General features: G+C 37.3%; 1 long non-coding RNA gene across 2 annotated transcripts in view; it reads right to left on the reverse strand.

Annotated features, from left to right (window-relative positions):
• LOC144223135 (uncharacterized) overlaps positions 1-16,730 on the reverse strand; it is a 217,262-nt gene extending 200,532 nt beyond the window's left edge. For both annotated transcript variants that reach the window (XR_013332584.1, XR_013332583.1), the window contains exon 1: positions 16,612-16,730. This is a non-coding gene — a long non-coding RNA (uncharacterized LOC144223135). The remainder of the gene's footprint in view (positions 1-16,611) is intronic.
• Between the last annotated feature and the right edge of the window lie 2,249 nt (positions 16,731-18,979).

Consider the following 18,979-nt stretch of genomic DNA (forward strand, 5'->3'; position numbering starts at 1 on the left):
TCTAGATTCCCTCAGAACAAGGAAACTTGTATGTATATATTAGCTGATATAAATACACCTATCTAGGGGTGCCTGGGTGGCTCAGTTGGTTAAGCATCCTACTTTGACTTAGGTCATGATCTTATGGTTCAAGTCCCATGCTGGGCTCTGTGCAGACAGCTCAGGACCTGGAGTCTGCTTCAAATTCTTTGTCTCCCATTCTCTTTGCCCCTCCCCTGTTCATGCTCTGTTTGTCTCGTTCTCAAAAATACATATTAAAAATTAAATAAATAAATAAACATATCTATAAATATTTCTACATGAAATTATCTGTATCAATATTCAAATCAACATGAGTTCAAATGATATTTCCAATTCTAATCCATAACCATATTATCATTTTAGCATTTTCCTCATACCCGTGTATAAACCTCCACTCCACTAGTGAGACACCCAGCTTCCATCACTCTCCATCCACTTATTTAAGTGTTCAATTCTATACTGAATACTTGCTATGAACAGTATAGTGGTATCCAAACTGTTAACCCTTATTCCAGTGAGAAACAACTTTACCAGCCAGTACAGTTCTTAGATTATTTATTTTGCCTTTAGCTTTATACACTCCTTTCATTTTTAAAGTGACTTAAGGCAGCACATTGTCCCCCATATCCCTTTCAGTGCGGTCATTTCATACATTTGTAATACAGTTATACTGTTTGGTCACATTTTGCACTCCATCCTTTGATTCCTCTGACCTCATAAATGACTTTTTAAATATACAAACATTAGCATACACTCTTATGTTCTAAAGTTCAAAGGATTTTGGCAAATGTATAGTGGCATGTATCCCCATCATAGCATTGCCTAGAATAGTTTTGCCATGCTAAAAAAAGTCACGTGCCATTCACCTTTCTCCGTCTGAATCTCTGCATCAATCTGTTTATAGTCTCTATAGATTTATCTTCTGCAGAATGTCATAATTGGAATGATACAATTCAGTCTTTTCAGGTTGGCTTCTTTCACTTGGAAATTTAGGATCCATCCATTTCTTTTCATGGTTTGGAAGCTCATTTCTTTTTAACACTAAATAAGATATTCCAGTGTACCAGTATACCATAGTTTATCGATCCACCTGGAGAATGTCTGGTTGTTTCCAGTTTTTGTGATTATGAATAAAGCTGCTCTACACATGTGTGGATGTTTTTATGTGGACATAAGTTTAGAAATCAGTTGGGTAAATACCAAAGAGTGTAATTGCTGGATCACATGGAAACACTTATAAGAGTCAAAATCTACAAAATAATGTGCTGCCTTCCCCTAGGAATGCAGCCCTCAGAAGTTTTTTCTTTCATGTTAGTCCATCCTCAACCCTATCAAGTTGTAAAAATGACCATTTAAGTGTTCCCACTAGTTTATGGCTCAGGGTTTCTTGCCTGTTACTCTTGGTATTTTATCTCTCTTTCTAGATTTTTGGCTTACTGGATACCTCAGTTCTTTGAGGAATTCAACATAAGTAGTTAATTTTCAGCTTGTTCGATTTTTGTTATTGTTGTTTCAAGAACAGCTATGATGATTTCCAAGTTGTTTACATGTCAGAGTGAAAACTAAAGTCAACATGACAATTTTATGGGTAGAGGTGAACTTATCTATTTCCTTAAGCAAATATTCTTACCTCATTGGGTATGTCTTATCATAACTTTGAAAGTGTCCATATAGTATCTTTAACTAAACTTTGGCCCATGATTTTAGTCAAGGGAACATTGTCATATGCTCAGTTTTCCTTGTGTTATACTTACATCCAGGAAATTACATGAAATTTGTAATGTTACTATTCTAAAGATTTTTCTAATCCTCATATAAGAACACATTAACATATTATGAATAAAAAGAAATTCACTTAAATATAAAAACAAATATACTTCAAAATCAAATTACTAAAGCCTTTTACCCACTGTAACTGAATTTTTTCTGAATCATTTTTAAAAGTTATGTTTTCTGGTAATGGTCCCTATTTTTTTATATGGTCTAGTTATTTCTTTTCCCTGTAAAAGTATACATTATATATTTCATTGCCATGCTTAGACTAATTCAGGCAATAAAATGTATCTCTGGAAAGTATTTTTGAATTATTTTTTTTAGTACTAAAAAAATTCCATTTCTTTGGCTTTCTTTTTGAGGACCCATTGATATAATTAAAGTTCATATTTACTTTTTTTTCTGATCTGAAGAGCATATATCTAGAACTGCAAAAATGGTATGAGATTTATTTAAGTATTATTTACTACATATCTCAAATAAAAAAGGGATTTCCTTCTAACCATACCACTCAAAACTAGCTGCCTACTATTTCATAGAATACCAATAATAGAGGATTCTGGGATGATAGTGGAAAAATGGAATCTTCTTAAACCTTCCTGAATCTCCTATTAAAAAAAAATAGGGACAACAATGATAATAAAACCAAAGCCCTGGAATCTACAAAAATATTAGGAATGAGAAAGTAGTCCCATCAACCCCCCAAATAGTGCAAGAACAGCATTATAGCTTCTTGCCAAGAATAAATTTCATATCATGCCCTTCGATATGATTTTCTTTTTTTCTTAGGTGGACTCTAGAGTACAGACTGCTTGTTCCTTTAATTGGTTCTTGAATACAGAGAAAACAGAAGCATATAGGGTTCTCATAATTAAGCAGCCACCATCTATATTTCTTAAATATTTAGTGTTTGGTTGAAGTGACATTTTAAAAATCAATAATTTTTAATTGCAAAAAAGAGATGAAACTTAGTAGAGCATATATTCTGCAGTGAGGTCTTCATAAACACTAACAGCAGAGCTCTAAAATTTACCATGTGTGCCTTCTCCTCTCTCAGGGTAGAAAATACATTTGATATAATTTTTGAACAACAAAACCTTTTTATTTATTTCCACTTAATATCAGGGGTGAGAGAAACAACCTAACAAACACAAATTTTTTAAGGTCAGAAACTCTCTTTTTTTTTTCTCCCTATAAAATTTCTCCTATTCTCTCACTGCTAATCCAGACTCTCACTGTCCTTTGGATACCAATTCAAATTTTAGCTTACTTGAAGTCTTTCTTGGTCCTGTTAGCCTATGAGTCTATTTTTTAAGGTTGGTTCAGTACCACCTAATTTATTTCATGAGTCCATATGTCATCAAATTAATCTTAGTAATATTCTATGTGAATGTCTGTCTCTCCAGTGAGAACATGAACCCTTGGAGACCAAGATCACTTAGTGACTGCTAGCTGGCTTAAGCACATATCTCAAAATTCAAGGCTCCAAACTCCTGGACTGTCAACCTCTGCATCTTTCTTCCTGATATATGTCCTTTGTTGTAACCACTTTTATCTACTCACCAATAGCCACTTATGACTTATAGTTGGATATCTGTCTTTAAAACTTTGTCCCAATATTATTTTCACACAGAAAAATCTCATCCTCTCTTTCTGCTAAGTCTGATCCACAAGCTCATCTCTTATCTCTTCTATTCCAGAAGAACTTCTCATTTTATTCCACAGGATTCACTAGTATCACATTTATTGTGTGTATAGAAATCAATCATATTTTGTGTTTTATGTCATCTATTTTCCTTTTCTTTGTTGTCATTGAATATTCATTAACTTTTTTCTTAACTCCAAAATGAATAAAATGCTTTCTGAATGCAAGGAGTATTTCTTTAACTTACTATGTACCGCAAATGGTTAATACTGAAGAATAAACAGTATGTAATTCATAAATAATTAATTTAATTTGTTAGCATCAAACATTTCATTCAATAATAGTTGGATAATCAGTTCATCTGAAGACACCCGAAGACACGGTGTAGAGAGTTCAATGTTAAAGATACAGAAAGGAGTGGTAATGAGTCAGGAACCATCTCAAAAGGACAAAAGAGATAGGCAGAAGAAAGGAGGTAATAAAGTATTCAACTTACTTGAGGAAACTTTCTTTATTTTGAAGAGAAATAGACAATTATAGGTACAAAGTACATGAAATACAAACCCTAGACGATAAATAATAGAGGAAAAATTGAATTAACCAAAGAGAAATTAGGAATGGAACTGTGGAACTTCAAAGATATATAAATCATGGCTTTTGAATTAGAAGGGCTTACAATTTCCCAGTGAAGAGCCAAAACCACCCTTGTCACTAACTTTCTGTCAAATCTTGGATTAGACACTTTGCCTCTCAGGTTTCCATGTTCTTCAATAAAATGATGGGGTTGAACTAGATAAGCTTTTTCTCTAACACTTCACAATTGGATGAAACAAATGGCCCAGTCATTTTCCTTCTTAAGATACTTCTGCCCCACCACGCCCCCAAACATTTGTTTGCTGTCATAGACAAAGCTTTTAATACTCAACTGAGTTTGCTAACAGGATAGGATTTTGACATTCACCACACCTACTGCCAAGGAAGAAGGAAGCCTCTGGGAAGGCTAATTGTGGGACCTGTCATTCTGAGGGCTTGGGCAAATGAAAAATTAGCTGATGCCCAGTGGGAGGTGTGGAAGCCTGTGGGTGAAACATTCAGAAGATGCAAGTGTTTTGGAAGCTGCCAAGAGCAACCTGGTAGTTATCTCAGTAGCAGGAGCAATGCGGGAGGGAAAGCTGTGGTAGAAGGAAAAGTCTACCTGTTGGAGCATAGATCTGTACACACCTGCAGTGTGTGCACAGAGAGGAAAAGTGTTGTTAGGGAGGCAAGATGCACCTGTGAGATTTCCCATTGATGGCTCTAGCTTCTCCCTAAACGGCACACTAGAAACAGGATTTCTCTCACACCTATGCAAACTACAGTTCTGGTTCTCACTTCTACAGGTTCTCCCAGTCATTTTTAAGTTCTGGCTCACACAATGGCTTCTTTCCCCCAAATTGTAGTAGTCAGACTCAGGAGTGTAGAAATATTTGGATGAAAAAATATTTTGTGCAGCTCCAGTTTCTTTTTCTTTTCTTCCTCCCTCCCTCCTCCCCTCCCCTCCCCTCCTCTCCCCTTCCTTCCTTCCTTCCTTCCTTCCTTCCTTCATTTTTTTCTTTCTGCTCAGGTTTGTTCATGTTATGCCTCATCCCTTCCCTTCTCTCTATAGACAAAACAAAAATAATCCTCATTCATTCCAACCTACCACAACTTAGAAATGCAGCCCAAGTCCCATTTACCCTGTTTGTGGTTGCTTTCTTGATGCAAAGTGCATCAGATATAATTTTTGAAAGGTAAAAAACTACTTTCCATTTGACTATTGTTTTCACTTATTTCCTCTTTTTGGTTATTAATTAATACTTAAAATCTGATGTTATTCTTGAGTTTTAATCTGACTTCCCATCTAGTCAGTAAGTTTCTGGAGGGCATGCAGCAGGTCTTCCTTTTGTCTGTATCTTCCATAGCACCTTGTTTTTTCTGGGTGCACCTATTAGATATTTAAACACTTTTCAAGAAATTGTTGGCTTGATTTTCTCAGTTAAAAAAATTAAGGGCCTGGAGGAGGGGCAAGATGGCGGAGAAGTAAGGAGCTCCATACTTGCACTCGCGCCCATACATCACACNAGGAAAAAAAAAATTAAGGGCCTACTACTCTAGGGACTTTTATGTTTGACTGACTGCCACAAAATGGACTGGGTAGATTTTAATGATGTTAAGTCATTGATAAAGGTTTACAAGGGTCTAGGTTAACCTTTCTCATTCTTTTAAAAGGGCAGATTACCTCACAGGCCACAGTGCAAATGTCAATGACTCACAGCAGGGAATTGGGTCCAGCTGGTACATGGCTTAATCTGTAGCTCTGGAGAGTGCTAATGAAATATTGATCCCAATATAACACTCTTAGGGAGAGTAAGTTAATATCTGCCCCCTAATACATGTAGATATATTAAGATTATTGGGTTGTGAAATCTGCAGAGATGGAAGTTCATGGCTCTCTTCAGCTGCATGAAAACTACTGACTCAATGTTGTTTGATGCAATTCACCACTAAAGCACAGTTTGCTGTGGGTGACACATTAACTCCACAAATATATTTAAATAAAAAAAAGATTTGGGATGGTCTATGTGATACCAATACTTCTGGATCAAATCGTTATCTGATTCAGACTCTTTGTAAGTAGAGGGCTTACAAATTCAGTGAACTAAACGGTATTTTAAGAGATCATGTAGTCTGATCTGCAGATAGAAAGCCAGTAATTGTTCTAAGGCAAAGGATCAAAGATGAGAGAAGAGAAAACATTCTAATAACTTTCCATTTTATAATTGTAGTCCCTTCCTGAGAACTGGTTTTTGTTTTTTGTCCTAGGAAAAGCATGCCCTGAATAACAACCTTCACCCTCTCTCAGCTTGTCTTAGCTTGAGTCTATTTCTTTAATTTCATTCTAATACAGTCCCACCCAATATTGGGATTAGAAATAAAACAAAGTAAATGAAGAGTAGACTAAGTTGAGGTGGTATGGTCAATGGTGCAGATTCACTCATCACTAAGTGAAAGATTTTCAAACCATGATATTGATGGTGATGTAGTCAGTTAAGATACTACCTGCCAGCTACTGAGACTCCAGCCACATGGACACAGTTGATAAGAATTTGGAGGACTAGAATCAAAACAGCAGGAATGCAGACTCTGCCGATTACTCTTGGATGCCTTCAGTGATATACAAAGAGAGAAATGCCCTTTGAACTGGAATTCAAAACAGGGTTTCTTTCTCTTTGCCTGTTTCACTAAAACCAAATGCAGAAAATCTAGGCTGCGTGACTATACTTGTCAAATGCTAGAAGGAATGTATCTGACTAAGTATTATATTGTTTGATTTCTTCTCTTTCTCCAGATAACTCTGATATGCTTTTCAAGAAATGGAGGAACACTAGCAAAACACATGGAGAAATATTAGGAAATCAAATCTACCATCTCTCTCCTGGGTAGCTCTTGCTGTACCCTCCTTCTCCCATCTCCACTTGTCATTGCAAAGTATATCCCATGACTAAACTTGGAATGTAACAAGGGAGAAATATCCAGAGAAGATAATTATAACTCTATCCCAGCTCTTCATTCTCTCAATCAAGTCCTGAATCTAATGTAAGTAAGTATACAAAAATGAGAATGGGAAGAACCCTAGTAACAACTGCAAATCAACTGAAACAAAGTGGTATGGCACTAAATAACAGACCGCTGACATGGCTTAGTAATCAAGGTTCAGGAATTATTCCAGCCAGCAGAGAACTTTAGAGTTCATTCTCAACAAATAGAGTCTCCAAAATATAAAACTGATACGCAGCCTAATAAATTTAATTTAATGGAAGGTTTATCACCAGAAAATTGTAAGACTGGAACGCAGCCACCAACATAAACTTAAAACCAATAGGGCAAGTAGTCTCAACCTCTCATACAGGGACAGTTCAGTTTAAACAATAAGGACTCTAGTAAAGTTAAGATATGGACTGCTAAGTAAATGCCATTCTCCACCAGGACATTCTTGCCAATCTCCCGTTCAAGAACAGTCATCTGAGGGGAAAAAACCCTGGAGAGCTGAACAAGGGTTTAGTTCTTATAATAACTAAATGAGACAATCTAATGGTGTTTTTTTGTTGTTGTTGTTGTTTTTTAAATTTATTTCTAGGAGACAGAGAGAGAGACAGCGTGAGCAGGGGAGGGTCAGAGAGAGAGGGAGTCACAGACTCTGAAACAGGCTCCAGGCTCTGAGCTGGCAGTCAGCACAGAGCCCGACGCGGGGCTCGAACCCACGAACCGCGAGATCATGACCTAAGCGAAAGTCGGACGCTTAACCAACTAAGCCACCCAGGCGCCCCTCTAATGGTGTTTTTGAGCAAACCTGGTTCTGTCATTTACCTTTCTATGAGTGAACAACTGAGTACAAGGTACCTAGATGTGTTGCTTTCCTTAGGGTTTCTTTCTCTTTGCCTGTTTCACAAAGTAGTTGGCCTATGAGGGCACATACCATATTCTTGTATTTTTCATATGAAAAAAGATAACATTTATTAATTAATGCCCTTAATTCCAGGATAGGGAGAAGTTACAACTGTCCAAATCCTCCTCTCATGATAAATTGTATCCCAGCAATACACTTGGAATGCAAAAGGTGGTAAATGAATGGTTTGGCTAAATGACATCTGGAGAAATCTCATTATGCATTATAGAAGAGTATGTGACTCTTCAAACTTTTCAGCAAAATATAACAGTAGAGAACAGTGTGCAAGAGGTTGGGCCCAAACACTCTGGAGTATTGCATTTTATATTAAAAGGTTAGGTAAATTTTTGATGCAGTTCCATTATTGACCATTGGATGAAGTTGATTCTAGAAAGATAAACTCTTTATCTGTGGCATGCTATACCCCTCGCATACTGCTCGATGCCTTAGTCTGAGAAGCATGACTATAGTGGTTAACTGGAGAGATTCTTGGTTCAAACAGCCTATTTGAGAAGGTTCCACTTTGGAAATGAACAGTTTTAAGTAAGTTTCTTACCACTCAGTTTCATGAGTTCTAAATTTCAGTTAATACCTACTCCACAGGATTGTTAAGAGAATGAAATGAGGTGGTACATGCAAAGCACATAAATCAGTGCTTAGGACATAACTAACATTTGATCAGTAAATATTATCAATGCCATTCACAGTTATTGGCTCCTCTGGGGTATGCTCTCCAATATGTAAGCATCCATTTCCATCAAAGACCATTTTCAGATGATACACATTTGAAAACAAATAACCTCAAGGTTGCTCTAGACACTTCCCAAAATGTTTGATCCATTGACTATATTCATTGCAACCTGACACCCATCGTGTCTTATGTATGAATATTGATAATCTGGGGTTATATTTTTAAATAGTTGGTATATTGAAGCCATATAGTAAGACCATCTACCTGTTAGTAAGGAATAAGCTTTCCTCTGAAGAAAATGGATAGTCCCAGTGTAAATCATCTGAAAAAGCAGTACTTGAAAATGCAAGAAAAAAAATGCAGAACACGGAACTTTGATAGACAAGGGGGGAAACTCAAGCATCTCAGTTTTAGGGTCTTTAGTTTTGGAGTTGAAGGGCTAAAATAGGCTTGAAGACATTCTGTGGTGATACAGCCAGGTGTCTCTTTGGCATGGGCACTGGGCATGAGTAGGCACAATGGCCTTCCATAAGATTCCCCCTTGTTGTCTTGCATATTACTTCTAGATCTACTTCTCCTCAATAGATTGTATGCTAATTTTCCACCGTGCTTAGATATGAAGGATTAAGAGGTCCATGATTGGATTGTATGGAAAACTATGACACTGAGTCTAGTAAAGTAGGGGCAAAGGTAAGCAGCAGGGGATATCTATGGAAAAGGAAAATCCTTCATGAAGCAACATTCCTTTGGTGGCTTCTGTTGGTTTGATGATATTGTCAGCATGTTTTCTTCTAAACTTACCTAATAAACTTCTTACCTTACATAGAGTTATTTGGTCAACCCTAAGGCTATCTTGCTGGCATATGTGTTTGCAAAAGCTACTCAGCTCAATTTATATAGGTAAAAACTTTCCTAACTCAGAAGCTCTTAAGATATGGTCCATGTGACTCAGAGTCTTAAAGTGGGAAAAACATAATTAGCACTTTTCAGCTTCAAAGAAGATTATAAACACTGGCTAATTAAACTTCCCAACACCTCCTTCGTACGGATGTAGTTATTTCCCCTTTCTGGACAGGTTAAGATATCTATTCAAGGGAGAAGAATACAGCTGCTTCTCTCCTGCAGGGCAGCAGTGAAATCTTTCTCCACTCAGCAGGAGTCTAGGCTTAAAGTTAAGTTTAATCAAACATTTAATCAGTTTCACTTTACTGAAAAGCAATGTGCCTTGCTTTGTGCTCTTTGGTTGCAGAAATAAAAAGCGTCAGTGTCTGAGTTTAACAAGTTGAACAGACAGGACACTAAAACATTATACTAAAAATAATGCAAATGAGAATATAATCAGGTGTGAAATGTCCCTTTCCAGACTGTCCTTCTGCTTTCCATTCTGTGCAGTTACATCATGAAGATCTTTCTGGAATGCAAATCCAATTATATCACTCTTCTGCTTACAGTCCTTCCATGATTTTGTATGACTTGAAGGATAAATTCAAACTCGTGGGGTGATATTTACTAATCTTCAAAAGCTTGGTCAGTATCTACTTGTTTGCGTTATTTCCTTCCATGTCCACTTTTGCCTGGCAAGCTCTGGTCTTAAGAACTCTCTTGCTGGGGCACCTGGGTAAGAGTTGCCAACTCAAGAGTTAAGCATCCAACTCTTGATTTCCATTCATGTAATGATCTCATTCATGGTTTGTGAGATGGAGCTGCAAGTAGGGGTCTGTGCTGACAGGGTAAGTACTGCTTGGGATTCTCTCTGCCTCACCACCCCACTCTCTGTCTCAAATTAAATGTATAAAAACTTGTAAAATTTTTTAATGTTTATTATTTTTTGAGAGAGAGAGAGAGAAAGAGAAGACAGAGAGAGCACGAGCACAAGTGGAGGAGGGGCAGAGAGAGAGAGAGACACAGAATCTGAAGCAAAATCCAGGGTCCAAGCTGTCAGCACACATCCTGACACAGGGCTCGAACTTATAAACTGCGATCTGACGGCCTGATCCAAAGTTGGATGCTTAACCAACTCAGCCACCCAGGCACCCCTAAACATTTTTTTTCAAAAAAGAAACTCACTTGCTACTGTACACATGAGTTTTTTGTTTGTTTGTTTTGCTGTGGTAATCCCCATGCCTGTATTATCATGCCCTCTTTGCCCAGAATGTTTTACTTCTTCCTTTCTCTCACAAATTCCTTCTCTTTGAAGAAGTCACATATTCCCTGACAGCTTTCCTGACCTTGCTTTTTCCCCACCTCTGCTTCCTTTTTGTCTCCATAGCACTCTGTATATAATAAAATAAAATGAGATAAAATGGTTATTACATTTTCACATTCTACTGTGATTATTTGTCTCTCTCTAATTAGACTATGAATAAGGCCATAAAGAGCAGAGATTGGGTTTTATTTATTTTTATACCCCCAGAGTTTGGCAGAGTCCCTGGAAAATTATAGTCATTATTGAATGACTGAATGGCCATCTCGACTCATGTCCTGGCACGCCATCAGTCTTACACTACACTCTGCTCTTGGTGACTGTTCTATCATCTCTAGGCCTTTGTATATATTGTTCTTTAAGTCAGAGATACTCTTCACTTCTCTGTATGTTTTCTGCCTAATACCTACTTATATTTTAGAATTAGCTTCTCAGCTGAAGTGGCATGTCACCCTAAATAACATTTTCTGATTGGATTAAGAGCACGTCTTATGTGCTTTCATAACAACAGTGCACATCCATAACATAAATTTTTTACTTAGTGATTTTTGGGAGCTCAAAACTTAGCTCATCACTGATAATTTACATTAGGTAAAAAAAAAAAAAAACTAATGGACTGAATGTTAACAGGATCACATGGGTTTAACTAATAAGAGAAATTTCTTTTTTTAAATGTTTTATTTCTGAGAAAGAGAGAGAGAGAGAGAGAGAGAGAGCATGAGCAGGGGAGGGTCAGAGAGAGAGGGAGACACAGAATCTGAAGCAGGCTCCAGGCTCTGAGCTAGCTGTCAGCAAAGAGCCCAATGCAGGACTCAAACCCACGGACTGTGAGATCATGACCTGAGCTGAAGTTGGACGCTTAACCGAATGAGCCACCCAGGCGCCCTAATATGAGAAGTTTCCACAGGATAGATGTATATTAAGTTAGTATCTGAGTGATAGAAAGCATGTGGAATGCTGAGTGGGAAGAGATCACTCAATCTCGAAGGCACAGTGTCAGCAAAGACCTATAACAGTGTAGTTGCTGCAGGAGGCCATGGGAAACCAGCCTATCTGTAGAAGTTTCATGCTATCAAGTTGTCCAAGAGAATAAGTACATAGTCATGGTGGGGACAGTTAGAGAAGGCCATAGAAGATATGCTCTATTAATTAGCTTAGGTAAATTATTTAATCTCCATTCACAAACAAAACAAAGGCTTATGTTTCACTCATGTCACAGTCCAATGTGAATCTGCAGTGAGGGAGGGAGTCTTTGTTCCACTCAAACATTAAAGATCCCATTTCCTTATATCTGGTGGGTTTGATATGTGATAGGGCCATATTACCTTCTTAATCAAGTCCACACTTGATCTTCTGCATCTGGTTGCAGATAAGTTAAGAGAGAGAACACGGAGGAATGCAAAGGGTATCCTAAAGTCCAGGCTTGGAGGAAGTGTCCAGCACCTCCATTTAGTTACTCAGTCACAGGGAGATACCTCACACTAAAGGAGGCTGGGAAACATAGTGTAACTGTGTTGCTAGGAGAAAGAAGAATTGGAGATTGAGGAATTTTTAGGATTGTGACTGCCACACACATAAAAGAATTTTATTTTATGTATGAGGGAATAGGAAACAATTATTATATTCCAGTGGAAGAACAGCAATTCTAAAAGAGTTCTCAAGGAACACTAACCTAGTAACAAAGATTTGGAGAAAGGATTAAAGGATGAAAGAGGCTAGAATCAAGGAAATTATATAAAGTTTGTGTAAATTTAATAAAAAATTAAATTAACACCAACACAGAATGAGTTTATAGGAAACGGAGAAGGCGGCAATTTGTGAGCAGTGGTTCTGCATTTGATAAATCATGCCTGTCCTGTGCCTTGCTCTTTGAAATTTAACTAAAATATCCAATTTATAACTGGAGCCCCAGAAATCACATACGGCATTACATTATAGCAATATTTGACATTTTGGAGGGTTGGCACTTTAAAATAACTTATACCTACATATGCAAATATTTATATTATGTATGTATACACACGTATGTAAATATATGCAATGTGCACACACACACACATATTACATAGAAATCTACTTTCAAAAACGATGCCATCGTAGTAGTTATACAAGTCTTGCATGAGCCTCTGCCACAAATGAGAGCTAAATGTTTCGTTTCACAAAGTCCCTATAATTAGTGAATGCTTGGATCTTCTGATGCCAGTCCAATGTATGGCCCAACCGCCGGTCCACTAGATTATGTGTGGAAATACTTTAGTGGGAGTGTGAGCAGTTCTCATTTTTAGAATACTTAGTTCTAAGTGTTTAGTATGCTTAACTTTCACATATTTTACTGTGTTTTTCTCAAACATAGGGAAATGCAATACCTTGATTGTAACATGGCATAGGTGGTAGAACCTGGTTTTTGGAATCCTATTTATAGTTTCTTATGCAAGTTTTAAAATGTGTTGCTCTGCAATGTATAGGGCTGGAACTGTGGTTTTCCTGAAAGTGAGGATGGCATAATGAATCAAAACAGGTATAACTGATAGTTATGGAGACCTGAGTTTATACTCTGGTTTTCTCTTTGAGTCGCTATGTGACATTGGAGAAGATAGATAGCCTTTCTGGTTCTCAGTTTCCTCATCTGTGAAACGCCTGTCTTGACCGCACATAACTGACAGGATAAAGAAAATGGTCAAAGGACACAGTATCAGTAAAATCCTCCTCACAACAATGTCAAGCATAGAATACAATAAATTAAAAATGTTAGAATTGTTATTAAAAGTATTTGTATGAACCTGTGAGGATTAAAAAAACTGCCTTTGATACTTAGTTTCCTTATTTATATGGAACTCAGGTGTGGCAGAACCTCTACTTTTTGCTCTGCAAGATGTCTTGCTAGTCATCCTATTGCAGAAATTCTCAAAGTATGGTTCCCAGACAGGCAACAGCAGAAGCTGGGAAGTTGTTACAAATGCAAATTCTCAGAATCCTAGTGAATTAGAAACTCTGGACACAAGCCCCAGAATCTATGTTTGAACAAGCCTTCCAGGAGATGCTGAAGCCATCTATGTTTTGCAAACTTCTGCTCTATTGGAAGGGAGAGATCTGAAGATAGTTCTTATATTTTCTACTATTTATGGTTTTGGACAAACTGGAAACCCAAAAAGAAGGGTCTGTGAACTTGAGTCCTATCTTGGCCACAACCACTTGTGGTTTGGAAACCTGTGGACAACTTGAATCCGGTCCTGCATAGACCCCAAATACAGTGAATGATAGTGAAGGTTCTTACTGCTTTTTAAATGGTAGGTCAGGTAGATGTCATGGCATTGAGGATTGGAGAACTGCACCTTTGTCTTATATGTTTCATTAAACCACATAAGGAAGAGTAAGAAGGGAAGCCTGGCAGTTTCCGATGTTAGAAGGAAAACAGCCTGTGTGGATGTTCCCTTTTTCCTGACATCAATTTTTCTTCTATTCTCTTCTTTAATTTTATCTCAGCCTTTAAAACTCCATGCTTTACTCCATTGAAACAAGCTTGTGATCCATTGTCAAGTTCTGCAGTGATTTTGGAAACATCATTTGGACTATTAGTGAACTCTGTGAATGAACAGAAGGAGATGAACACTGAAATATGACTTTGGTCCCTTCACCAGCCATGCCTGCAGCCACTTTGGAAGCTAGTTTTCCTAGATCAAGAAAACCTCACCTGAATGAATGTTCACTTTCTCCCACCAGAAGCATTAAATAATCCTATGCATAAAACATATACCTCCTATTAACATGATTTATATCCTACTTCTTGAGGAATATTAAACCTGGCATCCTTGTGCTAGGGAGCATTTTGACTCTTATCAGGGCAGATTACATTTTAAAGGTCATCAAATTAGCTGAATGAACCTGACCTATTTGAGCCACCTGGAATAACATGAGCTAATCCCAAATATATTGTCCCTGATCCCCAAATCTCTCCTGAGATAGAAAAGAAAGTGAGAAGTGGGGTTCACAATTCGCTGTATTGGACTAGTTCGGGGCAGGGCCCCAGAATCCATTAAAGGCCAATCAGCTACTCATTATGGCAATAGTCATTAAGTCTCTGAGGGAGATAAATGCCTAGAAATAGAGGCAAAGGAAATCCTAACTAGCTGGGTTCTTTGGCCTCAAACCCCTACCAGGTCTCTTGGGAACCAGACTAGACCACATTAAGCCACAAAACTCTTACCTAAAGGTAGCATCGCTGCCTAATTTGTCTCTCTTAAGGGTCAGTGATTGCTACACTTTTTATAAATTGGATATACTGACTGCAGAGGAGTGGGGAGTATCTTGTAAAATACATTTTCCTGGACTACAAGCTCAAAGAAACCAATTTGAAAGATGTAGCATTGGTTTCAGGAATATGCAATTTAACCAGTGCCCCAGGGTTCTCTTAGGTAGAGAGTGGATTAGACTACATATAGCCTTCTAGATTTCAGTACTACACTGGTACACTAATCTCACAGTTTGTGAGATAGAACCCCACACCAAGCCTGCACTAACAGCATGGGGCCCACTTGAGATTCTCTCTCTGTCTCTGTCTCTGCCTCTCCCTTGCTCATGCACATGGGAGCATTTGCTCCCTCTTTCAAAATAAATAAATAAACATTAAAAAAGAAAAAGAAAATAACAACAAAAGGAACACACTAAGGGGGAAAAATAATGGGGATGATCACCTGCCCCAGTGCCAGAGCAAAGCATCTAATCAGTCTACTTTCATCAACTTTACTGCTCCAGTGGGACCCAGTGGGAGGGTCTCACCCTCCTTTCACCTGTGGTTCATGATGCAACACATCTTTGAGGGACAGAGTCTGGAGCTCCATCTCATGGCCAGAGGAGACTCTATTACTATTATGTTTATTTTGACAAAGGTTAGTTAACCTTTAATAGTTATTAAAACACAAATAAATATTTAATAAGGTCTTTTGCTCTCACAGACAATATATATGACATTAATAGAAACAACAAAAAAGACATGTCAAAGTTGCTGAAGTTGTCCCTTCCGCTGACATCTCTAACACATTGGTGTTAGAACATATTCACCTGAATTCCTTTTCCCAAGCCCTTGTCTTAGCTATGCTTTTGATAAGATTTTTGTTTCCTAAGGTTCCATGTATTTGATTTAAAAAATACTAATTCTAGTTAATTAAAATAAAATGAGATTCCCTTCTCTAATCCAAAGAGATCACACTAGATTAAATAGGACCAAAGCCCTGACCTTTGATTTGGTGCCTTCCCACCCCCACTTCTTTTTGTAATGATCATGATTGGTGACTTTATTTTTTGTTACTGTTGTAACGCTCATGGAGGACATGCAATACTATCCTCTGGGAGTTGTTTCTCCATACTGGAGGTAATAGGCAACATATTGAAGGATTTCTTATTGTATAAGACTTGTATTTAATAGTTCACTGCAATAAGATAATAAATTGTCTATTTAGTTTATACTTATTTTTTATGGTCATACTATCATTCAGGCAATTCACCATATATGTTTGCTAATATCCTGCATACGAGATTAGAAGAGGTCACCTGTTCAAAGATCCTCATTCAAGGTTAAACCACCGTTTGTCTGCTAGAGAGAACTAAATACAAAAATTCACAAGCTCTGAGTTTTGCATGAAATTGACGAGGATTCAAGGACCTGCTAGAAAGCAGATTTTAATTCTTTCCTACCAATAAATGCCATTATAAAATAATCCTTTTTTTCCAATGAGGTCCACATAGAAAGAGACGAAAACAGCTGATCTCATCACCACACATTTGACCTGGATTCAGTAAAAACATTTCTTTCTTACCTTGTGTCCTCAGTGTAAATCATTCCTGGGTTGAAGAAAATAGATAAACATGTTCCTCTTCCTCTCTTCACACATGATGCAAGCTGGTCCATTTTATTTTCATGGCTGAAGTTTATTTCCAGGCTTAAGGAAAAAAAGAAACCGAAGCAAAACAAAAAAAAAACTTGAGCCTTGACAAATATATGCAGATGTTCTATTTTTTTTTTCCAAAAATAAGTATCTCTTTCTGATAGATCCCTGATAGGTACTGCATTTTCACCCTTAAATCAATTTAGCCTTAAGCTCAATTTTCCTCAGTTGAATGCTCATCTTGATAAACTCCTTAGGGCTGAGTCCCTAGAGATTCTGTTAAACCTAATTTTATTAAAAATTAGGATATGAAAACCTTGTTTGCATAATTATCTATATTAAATATTTCTACCTGTTTCTATAGAGACTTCACTGGTGATCTCCCTGGGTTTTTTTTTTTTTTTTTAGGACTTTACCATACTTTTTAGGAATTCAGACTTACTTTCAAACCAGGAAAGTATATGAAAAGAAAATGTGGTGTAGTTTTTAGATTGATATTAATCAATACTGTGCAGGTAATACATTGTGTTGGACATAAAACTGGGGTTATTATTTTTGTCATCTTGGATAAAAAAATAGCTTCTTGTGTCTCTTTTTCTATGAAGTTGGACAAATGATACCTGTCTTATTATATCATTTATAGTTGTTGTGAATAATCAAGAAGGTTTTATTTGAAAATGCTCCAAAGTTTCCAAAATATTACATATATATATAATATTATTATACTGTACTTATGCTAAGAAATCATGTCAGCAGGAATTATTTTAGGTCCTTTTTTTCTAAGTCAGCTCATCAATAGATATTTACTTCAAAGTTATCATGTGCCTACCACTATACTGACGACTTTTAGATAATCTTAGTCTTTGCTAACAAGTAAGCTGATCTGTGGCTCAGGCCCTTCACCTGACTTTCTTTTAAACCAATCTGGAATAGGAGATCCAGAAAGTGAACTCTCAGAAGTATGGGTCACTTTCTCTTCAGTATCATCTCAGGATCAAACTACTCTTCACAGCGTGGATAGCTGCACTGTTTTTGGAAAATCAAGCAACTCTTTGACCCAATATAGATTCTGGAAATTCATAGAGGAAGGGCAAGGAGAGGATAATTCCCCACCCTGGTGGCAAGTAGCCCTATAAATGAATGAGGTACTTTCATGTTTTAGAATTTCATCTAAGGAGAAATCCACATGAGCAGGTCTAGGGAACTGAGTGTAAAACTTTCCTGTGCTCTTCAGATAATGTCAGATAAATTGTCCTTCATGTAGGAGAAATTGCAGTGGAATTACATAGAGGCAGTAGCATTTTCCTTTCTACAAACTTAAAAAAATAATGTCATCCTTTGACATACGTTACAAATGTATTATACTTTTATAAGTGTATCATAAAGGAATCAGAGCAGAAATATTCAAATCACCAAAGTCAGCAATAATTGATCATAAGCAGCTGAAAATGATAATATAGCTACAGAAATAATGTTTAGAGCAGAACTGGGTAGCCAGAAATGAAAACACAATAATACAAAATGGAAAATCAAAAGGGCAATATTGAAGAGTGTGAAGGAGAACCTAGTGTCCTACTCTCCACATATGTGCTGCCTTTTGTACATGGACATAAGAATCTGATGTAACTGACTATGTAAATAATGTGCAGTCTATCTTTTCGTGGTCTCACCAGGCTGTGATTACAAACATAATAACATAGTGGTATCTGGTTTTCAATGGTTCCCCACCATACCTACCAAGTCAGAAGCTTGACTTGCTGAAAAGCACCAATCCAGGTGCTTTTAGGGGCCTACTATAGTACCCACATGTTCTCATAAACTACCACTTTAATATCATTCAGTTATTTGGTATCTTTGGGACCACATAACCACTGCTGCCATTGGTTCCCTGTACCATGTGGCTGCCAAAGGCACCGCTGTCATTTCTACTCTGCACTGAGTATGCCACATGACCACTGCGTACCAACATCCGCTTTGAGCACTATGGATATTGCTGAGTGACATAAATTCCACTGGTCACTGCCACATCTTTGGGACACAACTGCCTTTGCTAAGCACAGCATTTTCTTCCAAGGAGCCACTGCTAATATCCTAGTACCCAATGGGTTATGAGAACAACCCTGCTGTGTTACAGTCACAATTTACGATATGTACTTGTGTTTAAGATAATTGTTTAATGAAATATGTATGGATCTTCCTCCAGATTGCATGGCTAATCACCCTTTACAAGTGCTTTCAATGCTTTTATGAAGGTTCAAATGATATAACCCCACTAAGTTCTGTTATTATTTGGAATGTT

The sequence above is a fragment of the Crocuta crocuta genome, unplaced genomic scaffold, assembly GCF_008692635.1.
Source record: "Crocuta crocuta isolate KB4526 unplaced genomic scaffold, BGI_CrCroc_1.0 scaffold231, whole genome shotgun sequence".
Lineage (NCBI taxonomy): Eukaryota > Metazoa > Chordata > Mammalia > Carnivora > Hyaenidae > Crocuta > Crocuta crocuta.